Here is a 26,665-nt window from a genome sequence, read left to right as displayed (position 1 = left end):
ATTTTTACATGAAAACGAGCACACCAGAAATAGGAACAGCTTATTGGTGGTTTAGGAAATCCAACTGGTTTACCATGGGTGTAGATGAGCAGCAGGGTGGGCAGTAGGAAAGACTGTGGGGCAGGGATGGGGGGGGGGGGGAAGTGCTGCTTCCCGTGTCAGCAGCCGCTGCATTTGGTCAGGTCTGTTGCTCAACTGCGTCTTTGCAGCGCCATAGGAATCTGAAAAAAAACCCCACCATCAAAGCACCCAGTCGATTTTGCTCCGAAGCAGCTGAGCAGAACCTTCAGTTCTCCTGTGAAAGCACTGACGCTTGTCTGCAGTGCAATAATAGCCTCAGCCATTGCAGCTGTTCAGCTAAGTGAGCATATTTCTAAATGGATTGCAAGGCACAGTGCTTTAGTGCACACAGGTGCTCCTGCAGCAATGAGAACACCGCTCTTGCTCGGATCCAGGGACATGCAGAACAGGCCTGCAGGAGAGCAGTGGCATAGAGTCGAGATAAATTTTCCCTCTCTCTCTCTCTTGTGGGATTTCAGTTGTTTTGAATCTGATCACAGAAGACTTCCAAGTCAACAAGATGTAGGGAAAAGTGAGAACTGCTTGGGAAAGTGGAAAAGCTGCTGAGGTTTTTCTGCAGACTCTGCAGAAGGAGTGTCTGTATGACTAGACTTGCAGTTTGGGCAATTAGGATTTTATTAAATCTGCTTTCTTTACAAAAGTATCGATCACTTGAATTATGACACTGGCACTAACTACTTTTAAAAGCAACTGAAAATACTCTTCAATACTTTGTTACAGAGAACTGTTTAACCTAAGGATTTTCCAGCAATCTGGAAATGTTGTTACTAACAAAAAGGTTTTTTGAATTTCATTAGCATTTAACAGAAAACGTGAGTCTCTGTGGTTTTGGTCTACACGAAACTCTTCCAGATGCGTTATAACTGTGGTGTTTCAGGAAGAAAACAATGAGAGGTTCAAGAATAATCAGAGCCAGACAGTAGTTTTGTTGTCTCTGTAGGAGTAGAGGTAAATGATGTATTAGAGCAGGCTGCGGGCGGTAGGTAGTAGTAACTCTTGGTGATCGCACAGTAACTCTTGGTGAGCTGAGAACCAGGCAGCACCACAGTAAGAAATTTGAAAGCGTAATCGATTAATTTTTAGTCATAAGCCAGAGGGCTGGAGTACCCCACGGAGCCTGTTCTTGCGGCACCGCTTGAGCTAAGTCAGGAGAGAGCACTGGAAATTGCTCAGGAGCTGCGAACCAAACAGCCCCGCTTTGGGGGCACGAAACTGGCAGCGGGGGCAGGAGCACCTCCAGCCGGCAGAGCGCTGCCCCCGAGCCGCGCTCCCCCGTGCCCTGCCCAGCCCAGCAACCCTGGAGTGTTCCCGCGCTGCCGGGGGCTCGGCCGGGGCGCCCAGAGCCTCCCGCCCTCCCACTGCTGCCGCCCGCGCAGGCGGAGCTGTCCCCGTCCCTCAGGGCGCCCCGCCAGACACCTGCCCGGCCGCGCTGCGCTCCCGGCCCCGCGCCGCCGCCGCGCTCCGCCGGCAGGGGGAGCTGCAGGGAGCGGGTCCCGCCGCAGAGCAGGGGGGAGGGGAAGGAAGCGGAAGGAGCCGCCGCCGCGCTGAGGGGAGCAGGCGCTGTGCGGAGCCGCCGCCGCCGCCGCCTGGTGCGGGCGGCACGGAGGGAGCGAGCGGCGCGCGGGGCTGCGCGGGCCGGCCGCGCCGAGGAGCGGACGCCAGGTGAGGGCCGGGCCCGGGAGAGGGAATGGGGGGGGGACCCGGGCGCTGCCGAGTTCGGAGCCCGCGCGGGGGAGGGGGAAGGAGGAGGAGGGAGCGAGCGGGGGAAGCCCCCACGTGACCAGCGCGTGCGGGGAGGAGGTGGCGGCTCGCGCGCCCTGTTCGAATCAGCTGGCCCGCGGTGGCGCCTCGCGCGCGTGCGCGGCAGCCCCGCCTCCCCCCGGCTTTACGTGTGCGCGCGCCCGCCGCGGCGGGCCCGGGGCACGTGCGCGGCGCCGCGGCCGCCATGTTGTGTCTGAGCCGCGCGCGGGCACTGTGCGCGCGCGCGCGCGGGCTGGGCCGCGTGAGGCGGGGGAAGGGGGCGGGCGGCGAAGGAAGGCGGGAAGTCTCGCGAGGTCGCGCGGCCCCCGCGGGAGCGGGCCGGGTGCGGGATGGCGGCGGCGCTGGGCGCGCTGGGTAATGGTACCGGGCCGGGGGCGGGACCGGGACCCGCCGCCCCTCCCGCCGGGGAACGGGCACTCGGGAGCGGGCGGGGCGCGCGCCCCGGGGAGCGCCACTGGCTCCGCGCCGCCGCCTCCTCCCCCCGCCCCGGCCCTGCCCCTCCTCACCTCACATCACCCCGTGCCTGCCCCGCGGCCGCCCCCCTCCCCCCCCTTCCCTCCCCCGCCTCGGGCTCTCCCCGTCCCGCCGCTTCCCCCGCGCTGCTCCGCTCCCGTCCGCGCGCCCGGGGCCCGCCAGCCGCGGATGCCCGGCAGAGCCCCTCGGGTTGCCCCCGCTGTGCCCCCCCGGCACCGGGTGTCCCGAGTTCCCAGCGCTGCGCCGGCCGTGCGGCGCTCGCAGCTGCCGGCCCGTGTTCACACCCTGAGCTCCCGGGCCCTTCCTCGGCCACCCCGCGGCCGCGGCCCCCCGGCAGTGTCCCGCGGGCTCTGCCTGCCCTGCCGCCCTGGCCCGGGCTGTTGCCGCTGCCCTCAGTCGGGTTTCTGCTGTGGAACCCAAGCGGCGCCTGCCCCACAGGGACAGGGGCGCTGATGTTCAAGGATGCAGGGGTCCGGAAGAGCTGTTTAACATCCCAAGTCTGCTCGCGATGGAGGCTGTGATATATGTCCCGTTATACCACAAACTTGTAACATACAGTTCTGTTTTCTCTTGTATTCAGAAAAATCGTTTCAGTAGTATCCGAGTGTCCCAGCTCAGCAATATTCCCTTTGTCTCCTAATCCTGATCTCTCTTCAGGGAGAGCATATGGTTCTGTTTCTTCCTTATGGTGTTTTGTATTCCATCCCTGATTATCCAGTAACGTTGGCAGTTTTTGTAGTCTTGGAGTATTTGACTAATCTGGTTCTAGGCTAACACATAACAGATACTTAAGTTTTTATAAAAGAATATGTTCTTGAGGCTTTGACGTTCCAAATTTTATTTTGTAAATATGTTTCCAGTAATTATTAAACAAACCAGTGGCTCTTCCATGGTTGTACATATATTTTTATGTTTACCGTTGGTATTGTCGTTATGCTGTACTAATCACTATGTAGTGATTGTTTACTGAGGCCTTTAAGTGAAGCTCTAAGTGTACCCTGTATTTTACATTAAATACTGACTTGTGCAATCTTTTAAGGACATGCTTTTTGGGTGTATTTTCAACCTGTGGTTAGATACTAGCTTCCTGTCCTAGCTGCTCCAAGGACTGGTGATCTAGTAGGGACTGGTAGATTTGGGATTACCACAGTGTGATTCCTTACATAAGCAAGTGTAACTTTCCAGAAAAGAAGTTGACAAGGCACTGTTGTAGTTTGTTTTCAAGCATCTTTTAATTTTACTGTACTGTCTTTTGGATTAATGGTATTAAGTTTGCTTAATCAGAAGTGGAAAAAAGTGTAAGGGAAAAACATGGTGTGTGTTAAACAGCAGGGGAGAAAAATGCATCTCTTTAAAGAGTATGTGGGAAAACGTTAAAAAAAAATAGCTATCAGGTGAAAATTTTCACTCAACTGAGGAAACGTTCCTTTGCCTCAGAAGGGCTTAGCAGTTAAGTTAGTTTGACATGCGACTTGTAGCAAGTCATTAAGAACCTAAACAACTTTGGTTTCAAGCTTTTTCCAGCACTGTCATGTTTATTCCATAAAAAATTCTATGCCTTGAGTTTACGGACTTGAATTTAAAAGCTTTTTGTGAAGGAGTGTTACGCAGTGCAACCATGTGTATTAGTAAGGAGCAGCAATGAATGACCTTACATTGAAATACTGCTGATAATTTATATTTCTGGTTGTTTAGTTTATCATAGGTAGTTGTTGCAATTCTCAGTTGTACCACTGTTAAATGAAATTATTTTTCCTTGGCCTTGCATACTCTAAGTGTATAATTACTAAGAGAGATGCTGTATTAAATAGCTTCGTTATTTAGGTATTTAGTGATGGAGTTCAATCATATGTCTTGTCTCCTAATTTGTAACATTTCTGGATAAAGAGAGCGAATAGGATTCTTTGGCTCAGTGTTATTATGGATTTAATGTGCAAAAATAACTAGATCTTTATTTCACAGAATTTGGGAATATATCCTAATAAGGGCTTTTGTTCTACAGCTGAACAGCATGTGACTGCTCTGATGTTTATCATTGTCTCTAACATACTTGTGTAGTGAGATTACATAGTGAGATATGCTGTCCATAGTCTCATACAGAATGAAGGTTTTACACTCCCAGTATTTTCAGGAGACTTAAAGTTTTTGTTGTTTGTTTGGGGTTTTTTTTTTTGGTCCATTTTGTCTGGATCCGGTTCTTCAGATCATTTTAGGTACTTAAGTTGACTTCTGGTCAGTAATAGTTGTGTGGTTGTTACAAAGTGGAAGGACTTGTACTCTGCTCTTTTACCATAAGGGAAATACGAAATGTGTTAACATTCCTAAAAGTACTGGGGAAGTTGGAACAGAAGTCATTGCAGTCTGCCCTGCTTCCAATTGTGCTTTTTTTCTTGTTTCGTTTTTTTTCTTTTAAATTACCTTTCATATTTCTAAATCCCTCTTTAAGGTCTCTAGAGCTAATCTGTGGAGGTTTGCTTTGTCTTGGTTTTCCCAAAAATGTAAGTGTTTGCATTGTGTGGGAACTGATGATACAGGTCATAAGGAACCAGATTTGCAAGAGAGAATTTATTCATGAAGTATTTGGCACTTACATCCATAGATACAGGTTGCACTCACAGTTCTAGAAATGCAGTACTGTAGGACCTATTGTTCCCTTTCTCTCAGGTTGGTTTAAAACTACTTGGATTATTCCAGACGGATATTTGTAGATTTTGTCCTTAAAAACCTTGAAGAAGAAAAATTCTGCCACTTCCGTAGGCGGGAGTGAAGTTGCAGAAAGTGAGAAACCTTCTCACTTCTGTAGTGAGGGTTGTTTTTTTAGTTTCCAAATTAAGTGTTATTTGCTGGAAGTCAAGCTGCTGCTAAGAATTTGCTCCTGGTAAACTTCAACACTTAAGGGTATATTGTTCTAGTTTTAAGAACACTGTAAATATGGTTTGTGGTTGTAGAAGAACCATCATGGGAGTTTTAGTTTTCTGAAAACCTTCCTTCTGTTTGAGTAACTCTAAAAGACACTTCAGACATGTAGAGCTGAACATTAAATGGTGTGTTCTTATTGGACACTTGTGTTTCAAACAAAAAGACCTTTAAAAAGATTCCCTTAAGGAGTGCAGCTTTGTAATCAAAATACTTGGGGTTTGTAGTGTAATAGGTTGATAATTTATATGGTTTGTGTTCAGAATTTGAGTATTAGTTAACAGTTTGTGTTTAATTACTTTCCCTTATACAGGCAGTTGGTTGTATCTTCAGTCCAAAAGCTTAGTAGCTTAACTTACAATAGCTGCTCTTTAAAGTTACTTCAGTGTTTTGATGCTTACAATGAATTCAGGTAAACATAGAAATACAGAAAGCTCAGCAAGTCCAATCCTCTGCCCTTTGGAAGCATAGTGAGGTCATTCCCTCTGATGGCAGAGTTCCTCATTGTGTTGCTTGTTTCAGCAGCTCCATCACCCACCCCATGGTTAAAGTTTTACCTGATACTCAATTTAAATATTTTTGCTTTGCCTACAGCTGATTGCTTTGTCTCTTGTTGCTTCAGAAAAGAGTTGATTCTCCTTGTAGCAGTGTTTTAGATTGCTGTTAGCTGCTCTCCAGTTTTTCTGGTCTTTTGAACTTCATCACAGGACATAGAAATATGGATGTTGGCAAGAGAGATAGTTCGATTGTCTAAGATTTTACAAATGTTTTTAGTAGTTCAGATTTAAATATAATATTAAAACACAAGTATTTGTTTTGATTGAGGGTGAACATGTGCCTGACAAAGTATCAGTAAGTGTAAAAGCTCATCTTTACAAGTATATGTCAGTAGTAGAGAAGTGGGGTTTTTGTCTTAAAAGGATGATTCTAACTTTGTTTACAACACTTCAGTTAGAAAATTTAAAAGTCAGAAAGGAAAGGAGTGTTTGTGAGAGTTTACCTTTTGGTACATAAATTATAACATCCTGCTTTTTCTTGATGTTTTTGTTTTATTAGCATATATATATGTACATGAGATCTGAATTTTTCAGAGCTCGTGGTGCGGGGTTTTTCGTGTGAATTGAAGCGTCTCTGAAGTATCTCTAGTTTAGGAAGGAAAAACTGGGAGATAGCCCACATTTCAAATTGGAAGAGCTGTGCAACTGGGTTACTGTGCCACACAGAAATGAATTAAAGAGGGAAGAGAGTGACAGAACCTCCCCTGTATGTTTGTGTTTTAAACATACTCTGCGTGTACAGTGGTGTGGAAGTTAGCAATGTTATCTCCACAGCCAAGGAATCTAGAAACACCAAAGATAGATACTGTCAGATAAGTTTTGCCATGCTGCTTAATTACTTATTAAATAAATGCTTCAAGAACATTTCAGATTGAAGGCATGGGTGTGTTGTGCAGGTGTATTTTCTGAATTTATTCTTGTTTATTTTTTCGTTTTGTGGCCTGGGTGATAGAACAGAGCAGATTTACTAATTGCCTGGACAGGACAAGTCTGGGAGGGAGTACAAGCATTAGAGTGTGAAATAGTCTTGGAAAACTGAATGAATGACCTGAGGTGTATGGGATGCAGTTCAGTAAAAAGAAACACAAAATAATGCCTTTGGGTAGAAATAATAAATTTAAATATGAGAAACACTTGGCTGGGTAACAGTTCTGTAAATAAGCAGCTGGCTGTATCACAAAATGAACACAGTCGTGACAGTTCTGTGAAAACCCAGCAGTCTTACCGGGGTGTATGAACAGGATTGTTGTGAGAGGGAAGTTGCTCTGCAGTACTCAGTGTAAGGCCTCAGATAATGCAGTGTCTCTGTTACTCTGCTTCAAACAGATTTGGAGCAGCTGAGAGTATTTAGGGAAGAGTTGCAATAATGACCTTTATGGAAGGACTGAAAGAATTGTACTTGTTTAGTCTTTAGCAGAGACGGGGAGACATAATAATAGGTTTCAAATATGGTAAAGTTTGCAACAGACAATAATGTAATAAACTGTTCTCTCTAGGTGGTATAAGAAATAATAGTCCTGAAGAGCACAAAAGGAGATTTTGATATCAGGAAAACCTTTCCAGCTCCAGGAAAGATTATCCAGGACAGATAATTAGAGGGTTATATATCTGAGGGAAGTAATGGGATATCTATTGCTGAAAGTACTCTAGAAAAGGTTAAATAACCTCCTTTTAGAGGTGATTGAGATGTAGTTTTCTGTCCTTGGCTTAGGGGGTAAGATAACTTTTTAGTATTAGATCTCTCCTCATTTTTAGAATTTTGTAATATTGCTGGCCATGATTTAAAAAATAAAACAACAAAACAACATGGTGGAGAAAAAAATTAGTGATGTAAAAGTTGTAAGATTCAGTAAAAAATTCATTAAATATATTCATTAAAGGTTTTTTATAAAATATTTATTAAAGCCATCTGTAATGTAATATTGAAGATAACTTTCATAGAGTCTTCATTGTAGATTTAATATCTTTGACTTGCCTTTATGTGGTTTTAGTGATCCAAAAGAAATAAACTGAGCTAGAGTCGAAGTCTTTCAGAAGACTTCATTCAAGAGAAGCAAATCTCAGAAGATAAATTCTAATGAGCCAGGGAGTCGGGTGCATTCCAGCCTCTGAAGTAGAGCACACCCTGCAGCTTCACCTTCTCTTCATAAAAAAGGAGATTACAGTTAATATCTGAGACATGTATTTTGAGGGATAATCTTCACTGATAAAGTCTTCAAGTTCCTGAAGAGTTTGTTATATAAATATATATTTGATTAAACTGGAAGAGCTAACCTTGACACAAATACGTTTTTAAAGCTTTTTAGAGTTAAAAATACTGAACAATTTGATAAAACTGTTTTGAACCAAATTCAGTTTAATGCCTTATTCTGCATTTTTTTCTATTCAAAATCAACTGCCTACATCTCATGTGACCTTGTTCAAGCATTTCTGATTTTTGAAATTTGACAAAGCTGCCTCAGGGTTAAGGGCAAGTGAAGGATAGGCTTTGTGTCACATACGTCTATGCTCTGGAATTAGGGAAAGGGTTAAAGTGAAACAAATTCTGTCACATTCCCAGCGTTTTAAAAAGAGTGTAGAGGATTTACATAAAACAGTGCTTTCAATCTATTATAGCCTAACTGTAATTAAACTTTTAGTACATTTTTCCATCTCGCCAATTATACGGATTAAACTTTATGTGTACTTCACTTCACAGGCTATGAGCATTCTCTTTGATGTAATTGTTGGGAAATTGTGACGAAACCATTGAGAAACAAAGTGTTGGTAATTGACAAGGCACTGGGTTTAGATCCTGGTGTAGTGTTTGCTTACATAAACCTGAAAATCAATAACGAAAGAATGCAAACACTGTTCACCATATTAGACTGATGTCAGAAAAGGAATTTGTTACCTTCCTCAAATATTTTAAGTCTTCCAGGGATTTTCCTTCTATGTATCACTGCAGTACAGAGGCTTTTTTGTAACCTATTATAAAGGGATCATGGTATCTCATGTAGTAAGGGCACAAAGGCTTAAGTCTTAGGCAGAGACAGATGCACGTATTCCCTAAGCTCCACCTGGAGAGGTGAAACTGAGATGCAATTGTCAGAACTGTCTGGAAAAGGCTGCTTTAACCTGGAGTTTGGAGCAGCAGTTGCTGCAGAGTTGCCTGGGGCAGCGTATAGGTGGTGCTTGACTAAAGACTTGGAGTAGAAAGATGTTAACATTACAACAGATGCTGTGGTTTGTTTGCTTTGAGTTATTTTCCTATTTCTAATGTAAAAAAAATTTGCAACCTCAAAAATTGTATCTTATTAATAATTTAAAAATTAGAATATATTGGTATATGTTTTCCACCCACTACCTTCTTTTCTTTTACTTGAGCTTTCTATGTACATGTCTCTGAAAGTCAGAGTATAACTAGCAGCAGGTTTTAGTGGTTAGGGATACATGAATCGTATTGCTTTTGTTAGTAACTAATCTGTATAATTGTCAGTTGAAAAGATTTGTCAGTATTTCTGTGCCTTGCTATGGTGCCAGCACTGTTCTTTGGGGATTTCCTCAAAAGCTAGACTTCAGGAAAAAGAAAGCTAACTAGATGTTCTCAGGTCTTCTCAGTCCTCACTTGTCAACATTTCTGGTTTTTTTGGTTTAGGTCTATTTATTTAGCCTTGGGAAAATAGGCAAAATGAGAAGCCACTAGAGCTTATGGAATTTTTTTATTTTTAACTAGTGTTCTATTTTCAGTGGAATCATGGTGTTTATTCCATCAGTTTTCTGAAAATTCTGCTATATTCAGTGCATTGTAAAAAAGGCAGAAAGGCTGAAAAAAATATTCACAGTATCATTGTAGAGGCTGCTATAGTGCACTTACTTTTCATATGTGCGTGGATAGTTTTAAATCCATCTCTGAGGAAGTGGTTTATAACAGAACAAAGTGTAGTTACATAATTTCTCTTAAGTGAGGTCAGGTGAGAATTTTTCTGCATCATGGGAATTCAGTGATCCTTTGTTAAGAGCATTCCTAAAATACTTCAGATGAAAAAGGTTCTTCACATATCTGCCATTTCACAGCCAGTGCCGAAAAGGACAATGAGAAACATTCACTCCGTGTGTGATGTCCTAGTGCAAATAAAGCTTCCCACACTTCTCCCATCCCAAAGTGAAGTCTGTCTTTTTCAGATTTCTTGCCATGTATTTTGGAGGTCTGAATTGTTGAACCAAAGTGAATTTTGCAAATCCTTGAGAATGCTCTATACTTATTCTCATAAATGGATTGGTGTTTGGAGTACAGTTTGCTGTCAGGGCCATTCAGATTATACAAGTGTACAGGAACAGATTTGTTGTGCAGTCTTTGGGTTTTGTTCTATGACTGCACCTCAAAAAATAACCCTCACGCCAACACTGTAGGTAACTAATATCTTGTTAATATTGATGAGTTTTAAGTTATGTCTCTCATGATCTGAAAATATCTCTGGTTAATTCCAGCTCAGAAGCAGTTTTATTGGAAATTCCCATGTTGCATGAAGGGTTATTTTTTCTTCAGTCAGAATTCTGAGTATAGAGAGGGAATGTTTTCCTCTCAGGTTCTGGAGGTAAAGGCAGGCCAGTTACTGTCATTTATCCAGTGTGACTCGTGTCTCATTGATTTTCCACTTGAGAGTTAACTCTGGTGATCAGACCTTTGTGTCCTGCTTTTAGGGTGTATCTCATAATTGAATTAGTTGCAGTTAGATCAGCTATCCTTTTAAAAAACATTTTAGATTGTTGTATGTCTGTATTTACTTGGCCAAAGAAATTCCCTCAAAGAAACCATCCGGAAAGGTCAGGAGACTCTCAGTGAGGAGAGCTCTGGAGAAGCTTACTGTGTAAAATTCTTGGTACCATTTTCAGTTTTGATTCATGTGTCACTACAGCTTTGTTATATGACTTGTACCAAATAATCATGTGGACGTTTCTTCTCATCCTGTCTGTTCTGTCAGCAGGCCTGATTTGCAGACGTGGCGTGAGCTCCAATCCCTTAAATGTGCCCTTCCTATGTGTGGGCTGTAGTGTGGCTTCCCTGGTTGGTTCACTCTTGTAACTGCCTTGAAATGAAAGTTTGCTTTTCTAATACTTAGACATTAGCTTCTCTTGAAGTGTGGACAACTGTTGCTTTTTTGACCTTCACTGACCATATTTTCCATTGGGAGAAGAAGTCAAAATGAGCCCAGGGGTTTGAATCAGTAACAAATAAGAATACAGAAAATTTGCAGGTGTTTTTCCCCCTCAAATGCCTCTTTTTGTGCCTCAGATTCTGTTATTGACGACTTGGATCAGCTAGATTTCAGTTAAGTTTTCAACAGAATTCTAACAGTTTTATATTAAAGTGAACAGTAAACCAGAGTGAAAATAAAGTAAAACATGATGCTATGACCCCTGCTCTGTGGAAGCAGACATGAAGAATGTCTCCCCAGCATTCACAATTCCAGAATACTACAGGTTATAGCTGGGGAATACAGATAGATGGAAACAATAACATGGTGGAATTAGTTCCTGTGCATCAGTTGTAAAGTATTTTTATCCTCAGCATGGAAGTTTCGAGTTCCAAGATAAGAGAAGTAACTGTGCTACTTAGGCTTACAAAGCGTAAGGGAGAGCCTGAGAGAAAGGCTTCACATTACAGCAAACCTGATCCAAGGACTGTCTGTCACCAAAATGCAAAGTCGTGGGCCCTGTTTTCCACCGGCACCTGTGCTCATTTCACCATTACAGTGAGCCTGTCTAGGAAGCTAAACTAGAAGAAAAATGACTCTTTTGTAAGGACTTGTATTTTCTAAATTAGCTCACTGTGAGATTGGATTGAATACAAAAGCAAATACATGGAAAAAATAGGGATGATGTGCCTGAAAGTTACAGGGGAGTGGGATTGCTCCTGTTTGTAGATTAAATCACTTAATGGTAAATAAAACCTCACCTGGGAAGTCTTGTTGCAAAATTAAAGAGAATGATTGAAAGCTCACCAGCCTGTGAATCCACTCTGTTGATAAAGGAGTGGGAGCACAGATGGGTGTGGCTTTGATTGCTGTGATAGGAAGGTGGAGGGAAAGTGGTGTCTTGGACAAAACAGTAAAGAAGGAAGTGCTCTTTTGGGAAGCTTCTAAAGGAATGTAATTGAGCAGGGGCACAGAAAAGACCATTGCAATAGTTCAGGTGCAAAATGATGAGATTGTTATGAGAGTTACCCACTTGGAGTGACAGTGAAAACCTTTGGACGTCAAGCCGCCTACTGACAGAGGGTTCAGTCTCTAAAAAAAGCTGTTTGCTGTTTTTGTAACCTTAATTGTCAGTGAATGGGTAACCTTTGACATAGGCCTCTGGATTTGCCAACATATTTTTAATTATGATGCTGTTAACTCACACATGGATTTACGTTTTATTTTCTTAGTGGCTTTTAAATACACATACATTGCAGAGTTGCTCCTTTCTTACCACTTACAGCCAATAAAAAAAATGTTTTAGTGTTTTCCTCAGTGGAGCAAGGATAATCCAAACTGTGTGCATGCAGAACTCAGAAAGGAAGCAGTGCCCACCTTAGCTGGCATGGGATTTAAGAGGGGCATTTTAAGTCAAAATGGGCAGATGTTTAGAAGATGGTCATTTCAATGTTGATAAATACCTGTAGTGATATTTCAATAAAATTATTTCAGTGACTGCAGAAAAAAACCCTCCTCTAGTCTAGTGATGATACAAATCTGGTGACTCTTTATTTCACCACTGTCTTGAGTCAGAAGGATCTCACAAAACTGAGCAAATGGGTATTAAAATAGAAACTCATTGTTAGGAATGTGAAGTAATGCATAAGAGTAAAAGAACTTTATGCAAAAAAGCCCAACCCTGACTTGAAATCAGCTATTAGTGCTCAGGAAAGTCTTCTGATAGACGTTTCTGTAAAGCCATCAAGTCAGTTTTCACTAGGTGTTAAAAAAGTAAATAGAGTTGAGTATTAATAGAAAGGGGTCATGACATAAAGTATTAACTATTCTGTGGTAAAAATCTATGACATACATAGGCCATGCTTTGAATATGATTATCCCACACTGATCTGTCTGCTAGACTTAGTACAGAAAAGGGCAATAAGAATAATCAAAACTTGGGATAGCTTCTTTATGCAGAACACCAAGGAGGTAAACCAGATAAAGTAACCATTAATTCTAGGATCTTACAGCAAAGGTATGTCCTCAGATGCTGTGAAACTTAATTTTTAAAGGTATGAGAGTTTTATGTTGGTTTTTTTTCCTACTGTTATCAAGGAAGGAATGTGTTTAATTGCTTATTGCCCTAGGAGAGATAATATATCACTGAGTTATGAGGGCTTTGTATGTTCAAGATACAGCAAGGGCAGCCTAGGAGATATATTCTTACTGTATTTTTTTTTCTTCTTCTATGGCTACAGCATTGTGCTGAAATACAGTTGTTCACAGCTGAATAATTTTGTATTTTTTTACAGAAATTTTAGATGTTCTCCAAGATAACTGGCAATCAGGGTTGGGGTTTTTTCTGTAGTACTTTTTAAAAGCTTAAGCAGTTTTATGGATGGTATATAAACTACATTTGTCAAGTTAATCCTTACTTAATATTTCATGTCCACTCTTCAGAGGTACTAAGTAAGGAATAAGCGCAGCATTTGTTTTGATGTAGTGCTGTTAAATTCCTTAGAATACTTTGTAAAAACTGTGCCTTAGAAAGAGTCAGTAAGGCTTTTTTAGGACATCACTGGCAAACTGTAAGTGTTTTATTATTAAAAAGAACCATATATAGAGTCTTCTGCTTGATATCTTTATAAATGGGAATGTGTAAAAGTGAACCATTATGATTTCTAACTTTGTGACTGCTTTTATTGATTATTTTCAAATTCATACTCTAAAGATTCCAAACTATCTATGGCATATTCAGAAAGCTACTGGTCATACTGGTTTTGGTCTTGTAAGACATAACCATTGCAGTAATTACATCTCTGTAGCTGAATGTTTCAGAGGGATAAAGTAGGAAAAAAGTCAGTTTTACATTGTATTTGTGTCAGTGTCTAAACGCCTAGTAAATAATGTAACTGTTTAGTCTACACTTTATCTAATTTCTTCAAATGAGAAGTTTCTAAATGTGTTGTCATTTGATACAGTGTGTGAGCAATCCTGGTGTGCAGCTCAGAAACAAAGCAAGAACTTAACTGCAAGTGCAGGTTTTTTTACTGCTGTGATGGGTTGGCCATTTAGGGAAATGTCTGAACCCTGGCAATCTGCTCATGTTTGCTCAGGATAGGTATGGAAACTACATAATTCACACTCTCTGACACACCTTCTGGCAGCTTCTTCCTGCTTCCTGAATCTGTGATAAAATGTGCTGAAGGTAGATGGTATCTCTTTTTTTTTCCTTTGTTCTTGTGCTCTGAGAAATTCTCTAGTGGCTGAACCTGGAACTTGAATACCCTTTAATGTTTCTTCAGTCCTTTAACCTGATGTTACAGGTTAATTGCAAGGAATGGTAAAATGAGTGTCTCCTTTTATTTATGGAAATAGATACTATCGAGAATTTTAGATACCATAACCAGACTTGTATTTTTATATAAAAGGTTAAATTGCTATTCTACTAAAATGTGGTCAGAGTTTGCCCTGAATTATTGAATTAATAACTGTTGAAGTATAAAATCCATTAAATACTTCCACAGTCATGAATCCTATTGTCTTGAGACAAAAGAGGAAAGTCAAATCTGTGAGAAATTACTTCAGTTTCAGAAAATTAAAATGAGAAGAGGCAAGATGCTGTTTAAAGCCTTGAAGTCTCATGTATTCTATTAGGGTAGATATAGCTGCAAACATACACCTTTGTTTCTAGTGCTGAGTGTATGTATTTGCAATATCTATGACATTACAGTTGCAAAGGCATGCTTTATGCATGCAGTAGCTTCCCGTCCTTGATAATACCACGAGGTGGTTTTTTGTTTTATCCCTGAAAAATGTATCTAGGCAAAGTCAGAAAAACTGAAGTGGAAGGGGAAGCTGTGAGTAGAACACAAAAAATTTATTCTGCCAATAAAAAATAGACAAAGCAAAACAGAAAAAAGCCAGTTGAAGGCAGAACGGAGAAAGAGTTAAAATGAAGTTGCTGTGAGAGCTGCAATTGGTATCTAACCTTGTAGCCTTTCCTTTTTTGCCAGGTCTTTATACCCATTTGTAAAAATGAAAATACAGAATTCTCTTTTTACAAAAACATCAGTGGGATAGCCTGAACGCTAAAAATTTATGGGAGCTCAAGGGAAGACAAGGAAAATTCATGGGAGAGAAATTCACTGAAGTTTAGAAAATAGATAGAAATCACATATGACTTATGAGGACTCTGAGCTAAAAATATTTGGAAGCTAGAATGGTATTATACACAGCAGCTCTTGCTTAACCATCTGCTTATCGCGGCTGTTGGAGACAAAGTACTGACTGCAGAGACGTGTGGCTTTACTCTGTGTGAGAAAAGAGGCTTGAAGTTAATAATGTTGAGCATAATTGATTTGCATTTAAATTTAATGAGGAAGAAGTTTTGAAAGTGAATAGTCAATTAACATGCAAAGGGAATCAAGTGTCTGTGCATAGGTGACAGATATGCTCATGTGCTTAGGCAGTAATAAGTATGTCCCTTTTGCTCTGGAAATGTAGTGCAACATCTCAATATCAAGAGAGATCTTTACAAAGTCATTGGTATAATATTCAGCTGGTGGAACAGGGTAATAGAATCAGAATGAATTTTTCACTTCATAGGCAGTCTTTCATTTTATACTTGAACTGTGAGCATAGTTTTGAAAGTAAATTGTCTCAGGTAGTTGCAAGAAATCATAAACTGAGTGTTGCAAAACAAAACCCTGAAGAACAATAAATTCAAAGCAGAATATCTGGGTATTCCTTATATCACAAAGTTGAATAAAGGAAGCCAAAAGAAAAGCATATGTAGGGTAAACTGTAGTTGTATTTCAGCAGTGTGTTGACAGGTTAATGGTAGGTTTAGAGTAACAGTGTAAAGTCTTAGAAATGCTTTCAAATACATTTTGAATCTATAAAATACTTATATTTAGCACATTAATAAGATACCTGGAGAAGAAACAGCCGATGCATTGTGGTACCGTATGAAAAGTTGTACTCTCCTGGCTTAATCTTTCAAGGGAATAAATTTGTGACTGTGAAAGATCAAGGAACTGTGAATCAGACTATCCTGAATTTTTACTGTGCGAGGGCTGTAGGAACTGCAAATCCTATGAGCAAGCCGGCATCTGGATAAAAAATGAAAGTGGAGCAAACCTAAAGGTTCTTTGTCAGTGGTCACAGGAAAAGCAAAGACCTGTAGGAAAAGAACAAACAACTCCCTGCATTCTTACATGGCAATTACATTGGCAATTAATTAAATTTAATGCCAAAATGTTCAAATAAAAAAAATGTTCATACTGAGAAAGTAAGAGTAACTAAAAGGCTGAAATTTTAAATGTAAATGTAGGCTAGACAGAACTTCTTTTGTATTTCCAATTGGAACTGTAAGCATAGGCCAGACAAAACACAGAAATTGTAGGAAATAAAAAGCAGCATATTGTTTATCAGTGAATGTACTGGCCTACAAAGGCCTTCTGAGCACAGCAAGAGAGGAAAGCAGAATGGCAATCAAGTAAAACAAAATTACATGTGATGCAGTCATAGTTCTATTTGAATTTCATATATTAGACTGAAAAAGTAAACCAGGCTACCGATGTACTGTTAAATCAAGGAAATTGTGGCCAGCTATCCTACCTGGAAGTAGTTGGATATAAACAGAAACAGCTAGAAATAGGTAATGTACTAGTTGAACTGGGAGCAGTCTTACAATAAAGTCAGTGCTTTTTTAAATAAAGGCCTCTATTAGCAGTAGATGTGCTGTGATTAAAAGGAAGGTGTATATGATAATGTTCGTATTGCAGGTTTTGTTTCCTGTGCCTGAAGAAAGGACAGCAGCGAAACAGAAAGCAGCTGCTCACTGTTCCTTTAAAAGCTTTTACAAAACACAGTTCCTGATGCACTTAAAACACCTTCAGTACTTGCCAGGGGAAACTCCCAAGCCAAGTAGACTGAAATATACATAACAGTCTTCTTACTTAGAAAACTTAAATACAGACTGAGCATACAGTGGGAACGCCAGGCTGTAGGGGGGTATTGAAACCTCTCTGCTTAACAAGCTCAGTGTTAGTTACAAAGCAGAATTCAGAAAGTTTCTAAGAATAAATTGTAAAACATTTTTAAGTTCCAATATCTGCAGTTTTGTCAGGATGCCCAAGCACTAGGAGAAAATTTGTCTGCCTTCAGATACTTCTGGGGGAAAAGGCGTATTCTTGGTGTAGATGATGCTGACATCCAGCTCACAGAGCAGGAATGTGCTCAAAACTCCTTTGGAAGACTGTCTGCAATGGCAGAGCTGTCACGTATGGCTAAATATGGCTGTAGCAGTTGTGCTGTGTATTAGACCAAACTGCAGCACGAGGCAATGAAAAGAAACCGTCTCCTATATGGAAGGCAAAGGAGGAATAGCTTTTTACTGCAGATCACTATTTTGAGAACTGCCACAGTGTTGAAGTTCTAGCATAGAGTACAGTACTGAAACATGTCAACAGCTGTAGCATCTCAGACAGTTTCTTTAGATAATAGATGTTTCTCTGGCTGTTCACCAGAGAAACAACTTGGTGTAAATACAATTTTATTGATATGTCAAAGTCAGTTGTAATAGAGCCAAATGAGCATTTAAGAGAGCTGGGGCTCTTAAAAATAACTGCCAGTCAAAAAGTGACATAAGGCAAGTTATTTACAATTGGATACAATAATCTTAAGGGTCTTTTCCAGCCTAAATGATTCTGTGATTCTATGGTAGCAGGCTGTGTTTAAATCAAGTTTAAAGCATACTTGGCTTATGAGCTTATTCATTACTTTGCTGAGCCCCTTGCATGTGAGAGCTCATCTGTGTGGTGGTGGTGACTGGTGTTATGATTATACACTCAGTATCAGCTGGTGTACCAAGGGATGCCTGTGATTCTGGGAGCATGAAAATGCATCTGGTGAAAAGACACAGCAGGGCCATAGCATAGCAGTGACAGGCTGCTTTTTTGTTTTTCTTCATGGATTTCAGGATAGTTCTGGGTGCCTTCCTGCCCCCAGTCTGTCCTGAATGTGTTTTAAGCATTTAGAATGTGATTTAGATCAGCCATTTTGGTGTCCCTCTATTTGTTTACTGTTTTCACTAAGTAATATTTGAATCCTTAGGCCAATGTAGCAACTCGCCCTAAGTTTAGCTGAGAGTAGACATCTCAGAACTGTAGAGAGCTTGCAGCTTTCACAAAAATTGTAGTCCCCTTTTTAAGGGGGATTTGAGCCCAGTAGTTACTTGCTATACATGGTTTGCAAGCAGTCTGGTCAGTGCATGTATAGGTCGGAATTCGCTACACCATCCTTGAGGTTTGGATATGACCAGAGGGAGGAACATGGGATTTTTCAAAACGTTGGAGGTTCGATGGGATGTGTGGCAGAATGGTGCCATGTTTAGGACTACAAAGCCAGCCCATTGCTGATTTGCTTATAGAATAATGTGTATTCCCTAGATTGAGGCAAAAGCATTATCAGATGGAAAAGAAGCGGTTAAAACAGTTTTCGTGAATGGAGATAGCTGGGAAAAACAGCCTTCTCACTTTTTTTTCTTTGGGGAGAGAGGGTGTATTTTAAATTTTGAAGAAAAAATTAGAACGAAAACATTTTAATTCTGAAACAACGTTCAAAATGTTTTACAGGAACTGTTGCATGCCTCATGTGTCCCTTTTAAACTCTGGGTTTGGATTTGCTTTAGTACAATGCAGCAGCACTTCCAAGCACAACCCACGCAGAGCACCTGGTTGTGTGTGTGTGGTGCTGCTCTGAGTTGTACATCAGTTTGTCATTGGGAGAGCCTTCTGGGGCTTATGGAGCTGATGCTGTAATTTTGCATATAAAAAGCTGTATTAGCTGGTGCATTTCAAATGCATGCCCTTGACTGAAAATCATCTGGGATAAAAATATGTTCTAGACAGTATTTCATACAATATGCACTTTACAGTGTACTTCACAAGGTAGCATGTTTGTAGTCACTGCTCCAAAAGTAAATCAGACAGAGTAGTAATTTCCAGTGTAATATTCTACAAAAATGAGCAAACTGGTTTATCCTGAGGCTTTTAAGAAAAAGTAAAGGAGCACTGATTTTCTCCATCACGTTCCTTTTCATCTGTAAACTGCTAGCAGGATTATTAAGTACTTGACAACCTCTTACAATTGCAACCTACCTATAGGAAAAAGCAATGTCTTTTTATGCTAGGTATCTTCTGTGTGTTGTAATAATAACTTCTTCAGGAAATAAATAGTATTTTTTCTATGTATATGAAACTGTGTTCTGTGTTTAAAAGATTAAATACAATTGGAGTCTTCTGCTAGAGTAACAGTTTGATAAATGGTTACTGTAATTAAGTTAGTGTAATTAATTTTATAATGAGCTTTTCAAGAACCTGTGTGATTTAATGTATCTCAAAGATGTTAGTCACATGTTTTGGTAATCTTGCACAGGAGATATTCTTTGGATAACAGGACAGCTAATTAGCAATTGAATGATTTCACATGAAAAAAGCATATTATAATTTAGAGTGGGACTTTCACCTAGGATGATAAAGTGGATTGGGTAGGTGTGGTGATAAGGATACAGAGGGATGACCACTAAGTGAGGCTAAGCATAGTTTTTTTAATTGGGACATGGTATATACATAGTCTGGTTTTAATTTTCTTGTTAATTGTATCAGACAGCAGTGACTTTATTGACTATAGATGAGTCAGTAAAGTAGGGTGTTTACTTAAAGCTACTGTCTTTATTCAGGACAAGTGCAATTTGTATTAAATGATCATTTTTTGCATTTTTCTGTTAAGATGACATGGTTAAGATGAACACACCAGGTGATGTGTTGAAGTGTGGAATGTGGTTTGTTGTTCCAAGGGGCTGTGGTACCACCTTACAAAGTTCACAACTTCACCTTTTGTTGTGGCCACGTGATCCCATGCTTGTGCTGAGCACATTGTTCTTTAATAGACCCACAGGAAAAATTTATTCATCTGGAGCCATCTGAAAGGAAAAGAAGAAAAGATGGTATTTTCAACTCTGACCTATTTGTGGATTGTTATTTCAAAGTACAGTTCCACAAGTAGTTGTGTTGACAGAGTTGCCCCAGGTATTTGTGACAAATAATTGGGATGAGTGCGGTATGATGCGTTTAGGTGAGTTGGGACTAGGTAAAATCACAGATTCTGCCTTTTCCTTGCAGTTATTCCCAGTTCCGGTTTTCCTTCTTCACAGTTGTGATCTTTCTGTCTTCTAGTAGTTCTTCAGGATTTCCAGTCTGTCTCTTTTTCCAGTCAGCATCCACTTATTTTGCTAGTGTAGCTGCTGTCCTTACCTGTGGATTCACATTTAGCATTCCCCTCAGCCTGCCTTCATCACAGCTCCACCAGGATTTTTTTTTCTCAGGCAAACGCTTCTCTATGCTGAATTCCAATTTCTTACTCCAAAATATGGAGGAAGAAAACCTTCTTGAAGAAACAGTTAGATGTGTCTTAAGCAGTAAGAGGGGTTTAAAATAATTTCCATATTTGTGCACAGAAATGAGTAATTATTTTGACTGAGAATTCAGGAGAGAGACAGCAGGGTGGGAATATCAGTCTGAGACAGATGCCTCAATGTATAATTTCAGCACAAACTCTAATTTGGCCAAGATACAAGAAACTGAAAGCAGTTTAAGTGTTTCAGGCTTTAAAGAGAAGAAATTTGATATAGTGGTTGCTTTTCTAGAGTTCTGCTGTAAAGTCACACTTGTGTAATTCATATTTAATTTTATGTGAAGTAATTTTGCAATCTTATCCTGGAATGTCTGGCTGGAAGAGGGGTGATGCCTATATCATACCCATCCTCCCAGTAAGTTTCCTCATATAGGCATCCCAGAAGAGTGAGAAATACCAGTGCTGTCAGCAGTTTTGATAACACTGCTGAGTGGAAGGGGTGCAAAGGAACAGATGTACGTTGCTGGTCATTGTCCTATAACTTTCTGTTCAACCTTTTTCTTATATTTTGTGATTTTAGAGAAAGAATAAGACAGTGTTGGAGAGGAGGAGGATGAGCTTTTGTTTGTTTTCATATATCCTATTATTTAAGTACCAATTAATTTTACCTGGCCATTATGGGGTTTTTTTCTTCCAGAAAGAAGTAGAAATAGCTTTCCACAAGAAGATTCTTTCTGAAGAATTTTTTTCCTCTTACTTAAGAATGGATTTGTCTAGCCTAGTGAACTCATCTATTTTAAAGAAGAAAAATAGCATATTGAACTACCCATTCTGGTTCTTCACAGTTTTAGTTTTGAGTAAAACATTTCCCTTGCTAGTTTGCTAGCTTTAAAAACCTGTTGATAATTTTTTCATGCTATTCTACTTTTGTTTCTTTTACTTTATCTTACTTGCCTTTTATATATAAGATTAATATAAGTAGTCCCATTCTGACAGACTATATTTTGATTATATGTAATATAATCTTACTGTGTCAGAGACAGCTGAAATCTCAGAATAGTTCCGTTAATGTTTATTTATTTTTATTGCATTTAAGCTTTCATTATAGCTTTAGGCTGCTTATTGTTACATATTATTTTGGGTAACATCTTCATAATGTCTTTTGGTGGAGGTTATTTCTATCATTTGAAAGTACTGCTTGTTTTGATGTAATGTAGAATCAGAAAGATAAAATGCTGTTTCCAGAAAACTGATTTCTTGCTAATGTAGTTATGTGAAGCTCAGTATGTGTGGGAAGAGATGCTGGCATACTCTAGATGTGATAGACTGCTGAATATAATTTGTTAAATGAAATTCGTCCCTAATTTAGTAATACTATGTTAGGAAGTGATGTATTTTCTATGTGGAGATAATCCAAAATCTTGATAATCTCGTGTCTGTGTAGATTCTCATCTTTTCAGAGGTGCTAATTTTTTTGTCTTGGGCAAATAAGGGATTAGATTCTGTTTGCATAAATATCTGCTGCTTTCAATTTTTTAAAATGTACTGTTTTAAGTAACATTCCATTGCTCTGCAGAGAACTGAAGAACTGCTATTTTATACCACAGAGATCCATCAGTTTTATTTATTACTTTGAGCAATTCTATATGTGTGTCACATTTGCTCTTGTAAATGGTAACTTTGCCAATAGCAGATGTTGTCTCTGAAGTAATTTGGGGATTTACTGAAGTATGGTACTAGAGAGTGCTCCTGCTATCAGATATCCACAGATGCAATATCTGAACACTGGGAAGAGCTGGAATCTTTATCATGGCAGTATTATCACTGGGCATGCTGATTGATAGATGAGACTCAGAAGAACAAGAAGAGAATAAATTATTTCTCTTCAATATGAAGATGATTTGTTATACTCTAGATCAGATGAACACACTGTTCTGTTTTCTAGGGTTGAATTGTTGTGGAAGACTTTAGAATACTGCCCATTATCATGAAATGGTGACATCAAATAACCATTGGAGACTTCTTCTGTTGCAAGAGTCTGTTCTCCCCCACCCCCAGTACACGGTTATTTTTTTATTTGTTTGATGTTGTGTGTAATGTTATTTTATCCATCTTAAGTTCCAAATACTTAATTCCACCACAGGTACAGTAGAGGCTTCGGTTGCTTTGCTACTTTCAGGTCTGGTATACACCCAGTGCGTTCAGGTATTGACTGAGTCTTTTCACCGTCTCTTTTCTAGCTTAGGGTCACATGGAACATACTTTTAACTGTATCCACGTTTCTGGATTCCTTAAACAATTGGGCTCATACTTGACTCTCAGATAGACAGTACCAGTGTAATGCAGTAAAAAAATCAGTTATTCTGCATATTTAGGAAGGGTTTTCCTCATTCTGCTGTCTTTAACTGGGGTTTCATCTCTATGTAAATGTTTGCTGCTAGAAGTTTCATGCACACAGTTCAGCATTCAGTAACTTTACTAAATAGGCTTGTGGTTAAGTTAAATAAAAATTCTAGGATAATGTGAATATGGTGTGTTTTGGTAGAGTTTGCCTAAAGCTGAGTAAGTTTAAGGGTTCTTAATGCAAAAATGCATACCCTGAAATACATCCTATGTTGTCATGAAATTCTTGATTGCATGTAAGATGTACAGACAATTTCTGCAAGCGGTTGAACTTCAGTCTCACTCTGAAGATTGTCCCTACTGATTAGTGTGTGACCATTTCTGGTATGGTTTCAGCAGCAACATTTGCTCACTGGCTTCTTACAGAGGTCCTTTCCCACAAGAGACAAATTCAGAGTCCCTTACTTATTTCACAGCTCTGTCTGCATTACACTCTGTTTAACCTGTAACTTCTTAATTTTTAGTGGGCTCTGCAAACCATAGTGTGTTGTTTCTTGGCTGATTATCACTCGTCAAACTTGCAGTCTTTATTGCAGTATTCCAGTATTCTTCCTTAAATGTTGATATGGTTCCCTGAAGAAAGGCTTTTAGAGCTAAAAGCTTATTTAGTTTCCCTTGCACTCCTAATTCCAGCTCATAAATAGTTTCTAAAATGAGTGATGTCCGAAACATTAAATTACTCTTCCATTGAATTTCTCTGCCACAGAAGATGTGGTTGTTCTAAGTGAAAAATGTCATTGTAATTGGTTATGCAATGTAAAGGAATAATAGTTAATTTTCAAGACAGTTTTTCCATGGAAACTTTTGGGAAAAATTATATAATTGTTCACTTGTTAAGCCCCTGTGAATGTTGTTTTCTAGGTTTTAAGCATAATTGAGGTGCAGTCATTTCACTGTATCCTGATTAAAGTTTGCTGTTTTTTTTTAAATTATTATTCCCTCCTCCATCCCTGCCAACTGTTACCAGACAAAAAATCCTGACTAGGTAAAACTTTTCTTACCCACTTTGGTTTCTCCTCTTTGATATTTACACAATGTTCTTGCTGTGTCTAAAATGCTTTAGCTGTCCCCAAAGGCACATAGACACAGCAGGGATTGTGTCTTTCCTACTGTGAGTAAAAAAGGGTTGTTTTGGGCAAAAGAAAATCAGGAGAGATGAGATGTACAAATCTGACAAAATACTGACATCACAATTCCAGCCATTCCTGAAACAACTTATTCATATGTTCTTTACTTAGGACTGGTAAAAGTAATTAAAAATGTTGAGATTAGGCTACCTTCTGATTGACTCACTTATATTTTAAGTGTTTTGTTTGGATGATTTTTTGTTTAAATGTATTTCGTATTTTTACCAAAGTTACAGAGCTTTAGTATTTTTTGAGGTATGTTGTTCTTTTGCAAAAATTGGTCAAAATCTGTCATAGTTTTGGTGTCTCTAGACAATGTGGATTTAGAGTAACATGCTTTTTCAAGTGGTTGTCTTTGCCTTCTTGTTCTTCCATTCTTTATTTGTGTTATTATGATGTTAGTTCTCTGTTTGTTAAATTGAGAAATCCCACTGCATAAATGAAACCTGATTTGATTTAGTTATCTACATAATAGAATTTATGGTACTTCATGTAGCATCACCGTAGAAACATCTTCTGTTACTGAATTTCACCGCAATTAGACGTAATTAATCTCTTCTCCTCTTACGTAGCTCAGTTTGTATTTTGAATTGGCCACTTAATGGTGAATTAATTTGCTGTTCTTAGCAGTATGAAATCCTAACTAGGTTGAAAGTAAAGACAATTTCCAGTAATCTAAATATAAAAACTGTGTAGAATGAAGAATACTGAGGAACCTGTCAGCTTGTGTTTTGCATCATGAAGTTTTGAACTGTCAAGATGAAAATAAGCTCACTTTTATTATGTCAATAGAATATGAAGAAAGCTTCAATAACCACTATTCTTTAGTGAATTATGGTGCCTTCATAGTACTAGATGTTCTGAAATTAAAGGTGATTGCTGGTGTGTTTTTTCAAGTAGTAACTTGGTCATTGGCGCAAATGCCTAACGTGGAGATGACTGAAAGCATTGTGTGACTTTTGGGTCTCTAGATGTATTTCTGTCTTTCAGTATCCAAAATACTTCACTTCCACTACAAAGGAGGTGCTATACATTGTTTTCCTTGGATGAAGGATAGGTTTAATGTGAACTCTAGAAAGTGTTTTAGTCCTGTTGTATAGATGGAGGTTATTCAAGGATTTGGAGCCAATATAAGTTTAGAGTTCTGCTCAGTTAATTAAAATTAACTGTGTATCTAATTATAAAATACATTGGACAATGCATTTCATAATTCATTAGTTGTAGTAATACCTTTCACTATTTGTTTTCTTGTGTCTCTTCAAATACTGTCTGAAATTTGAACACTCTAACACGACTCTGGTGAATTCATTTGCTTGCACGTTTAGTGTATGATACAGTGAATCACTTAGAAACTACCACAAAAGGTATTTTACATTTGAAACCTAAATTAGCATTTCACATACTCAATTACTTTATAGCATATTGTTCTTTCCTTATGTAGGACACTTTTAAAATTGATAATTTCTTCTTTAAAAAGCTGTTATTCTTTGTATGTCCTGTTGCATTCTTCTTTGTTTTCAGTGTAGTAATTTAAATGTTTTATTGATATCTTTGTCTTTTTCTCAACAGTTTTCAAAATCTTGTTAATGTGATGGCATAAACTAGTAAAGCATTTGGATTACATGATGGATATCAGAATTGTTGACTGATATTATTTGAGTGGTACAGTAAGAGTCTGCTGCATGAAATGCCAGAAGTTTATATTTCTTCTAGTTTTGAAGTGGTAAGTTTTTTTACATTTGTACTAAGGAAATAATAACTTTTTATCTTGTCATGTAAGGTATATTTCTTTAGAAAGTATCATATCAGCAAATCAGTAAAGATTTCTCTCTTGCATAAGATTTCTAAAGTCTGCTGAGTTCAGCAGTAATTACTAACCAAAGTATACATTTCTATTTGGTTTAGGTTATTTTGTTGGTATTGATTTGAAATGTCAGTTACTCACCCCTAATGTGTGCTAGCTTTAATTAGAACAACCTAGGGGAAATGGAATATGTAAATAAACACTGTTTTTCATGTTTGGGTTCAACCCCAAATGAGATCACTCTCCAGATGGTATTGAGCTTGTGTGCAAAGAGGGAGAATATGCAGGCGAGTTTATCCATGTGGAAAATAGGTATGAAAACCATTATAGAAAACACATAGTGTTTTGCTGTCTTCAATCAGCTGCTGATGTTTGACCATTTTCTGCTTGATGTATTATTTATATTTTCTCTTAAGGCAGAGTGTGTTGGAGAGCTCTCACTTATTTAATTTTAAGTGGACAGAATGAAAGTCCTGCAGCATCTCTTTAGATGTACTTTCAGGAATACAAACTGCATTCATGTAAGGCAGCAGGAATAGCTAACAAGTAGGAGGGTTGTAGCAGCACAAATAAATTGCAGTTTTGAGAACATTTGAAATTTTCACTTTATAATTGTTTTTTTCTTTGTTGCACAAAATGATGTGCTGTTGTACACAGTTGTGTATAGAGCTATACCACGTGTACACAAAATTACGTGCTTTCTTCTACGGTTCTGTCCAGAACTACACCAAGCAATACTTTTAAGATACATTGCTTTCCTTAAGAAATACTGCTTGCATTATGAATTCCTAAACATACAATATAGTAAATATTGCTAATTGTTAAACAGAATTGTATTGGTTGAGAGTGTACTGGTCTTGTCCAATTCTCTTTTCTTTTCTAGGACTATCCGACACTTAAAATAGTAGATATGGGAGAATTTATGTTCTTTTTTTTTTTCCTTCTTTGCTGAAAATAAAAAAC

At 39.1% G+C, this 26,665-nt stretch overlaps 1 protein-coding gene across 3 annotated transcripts in view; it reads left to right on the top strand.

Annotated features, from left to right (window-relative positions):
• The first annotated feature begins 1,677 nt into the window (after positions 1 to 1,677).
• ZZZ3 (zinc finger ZZ-type containing 3) overlaps positions 1,678 to 26,665 on the top strand; it is a 58,403-nt gene continuing 33,415 nt past the window's right edge. Inside the window, exons 1-2 of one of the 3 annotated variants that reach the window (XM_039556460.1) lie at positions 1,678 to 1,743; positions 25,468 to 25,621. The gene's annotated coding sequence lies outside the window, so the exon portion shown is untranslated. Of the gene's footprint in view, positions 1,744 to 2,139; positions 2,197 to 14,618; positions 25,622 to 26,665 lie in introns of those variants that run through there. The other 2 variants (XM_039556459.1, XM_010408980.3) reach the window with 2 other exon arrangements.

Source organism: Corvus cornix, chromosome 8 (assembly GCF_000738735.6).
Source record: "Corvus cornix cornix isolate S_Up_H32 chromosome 8, ASM73873v5, whole genome shotgun sequence".
Taxonomy (NCBI): domain Eukaryota; kingdom Metazoa; phylum Chordata; class Aves; order Passeriformes; family Corvidae; genus Corvus; species Corvus cornix.
This window is presented reverse-complemented; position numbering and strand designations above follow the sequence as displayed.